Source organism: Nannospalax galili, unplaced genomic scaffold (genome assembly GCF_000622305.1).
Source record: "Nannospalax galili isolate Female #2095 unplaced genomic scaffold, S.galili_v1.0 scaffold176, whole genome shotgun sequence".
In the NCBI taxonomy this organism is placed as follows: Eukaryota; Metazoa; Chordata; class Mammalia; order Rodentia; family Spalacidae; genus Nannospalax; species Nannospalax galili.
In genome coordinates, this window is record NW_008337643.1 from 1,585,952 (window position 1) to 1,587,766 (window position 1,815).

Consider the following 1,815-nt stretch of genomic DNA (forward strand, 5'->3'; position numbering starts at 1 on the left):
AACATATAGAACAACAAATAGACATGCCCAGAAAGGAAACTCTCCATGGCACATCATAGTCAAAACACTAAATGTACAGAACAAAGAGACAGTACTGAAAGCTGCAAAAGAAAGACAGCAAGTCACATATAAAGGAAAACCCATCAGAATTACACATGACTTTTCAGTGCAAACTATTAAAACCAGAAGAGCCTGGACCAAAGTATTCCCAGTTCTAAATGACAACAGATGCCAACCCAGATTACTTCACCCAGCCAAAATGTCTATTATAGTCAAAGGGGAATGAAAGATCTTTCATGACATGTATAGGCTGAAAGAATTCATGTCCATAAAACCAGCCTTTCAAAGAGTCTTGAAGTAATATAAAGAGTTGAAGAAAGGAACGGCTATACCCAAGGGGTTGTGGAAAGAAATTTAATGAAGGTATAACTATGGAAATTCAAAGCTACAGCAAGAATGTAAACAGAAATAAAATTTCAGAAATCAATACACATCTTTCATTAATAATTTTAAATAATGGACTAGACTCCCCAGTCAAAAGACATAGACTGTTTGAATGAATTAAGAAACAAAACCCATATTTTTGTTGTCTGCAAGGAACTCATCTCACTTTGAAGGACAGGAACTACCTTAATGTGAACGAATGAAACAATAATATACTAAGTGAATGGTACTAAGAAAAAAGCAGGCATTGCAATTTTAATATTTGTCAAAATAGACTTTAAACTAAAATTAATCAGAAGAGATAAAGAGGACCACTTCATTCTGATCAAAGGCACAATTTACCAAGAAAATATTACAATCAGGACCATATATTTTCCAAACTCTGGTGCACCCAACATCATAAAAACAGTACTAAAGGACTTTAATACCCAGAGTAATCCCAACTCATTAACAGCAGGGGACTTCAATACCCCATTGCCTCCATTAGATAGATAAACAGGGCAGAGAATTAAAAAAGAGACATCTAAATTAAACAATACCATACATCAAATGGACCTAACACACATTTACTGAATATTCCACCCAAGCACCAAAGAATATACTTTCTATTGAGCACACCATGGAACTTTTTCCAAAATTGACTATATTCTGGGGCATAAAACAAACCTAAACAAATACAAAAAGACTGAAATAACTCCTTATATTCTATCACAGCACAATTCAATAAATCTTAAAATCAACACCAGAAGAAACCCTAGTAACAACATGAACACATGGAGATTAAACAAAACACTCCTAAAGGATGAATGGGTCAAAGGAGAAATTAAGAAAGAAATAAAAGTATTCCTGAATCTAAATGAAAAGGACAAAACAACACAACAAAACCTCAGAGACATGTTGAAAGTAGTCCTTAGTGGGAAGTTTATAGCTATAAGTGCCTACATTAAAAAATCAGAAAGAACACAACAATGCCTTAACATTGCAGCTCAAAACATTTGAAAAGCAACAACAAATGAAATCTAAACCCAGCAGACAAGAAGAAGAAAAAAAATCACAGCAGAAATTAATGAATTAGAAACAAAGAAATCAATACAAAGAGCTGGTTGTTTTGAAAGATAAATACGACTGACAGACCGCTAGTCCAGTTAACCAAAAGAAAGAAAGAGCACCTCCAAATCAGAAAAATCAGAGATGAAAGGGGGAAGCATCACAACAGATCCCCAAAAAAGATACAGAACATTATAGGAGAATATTTGAAAAACCTATATGCTATGAAATTTGAAAACCTAAAAGAAATGGATGTATATCTAAAAGCATGGGGACACCAAAACTAAACCAAGAAGAGATCAACAGCTTAAACAGACCCATAAC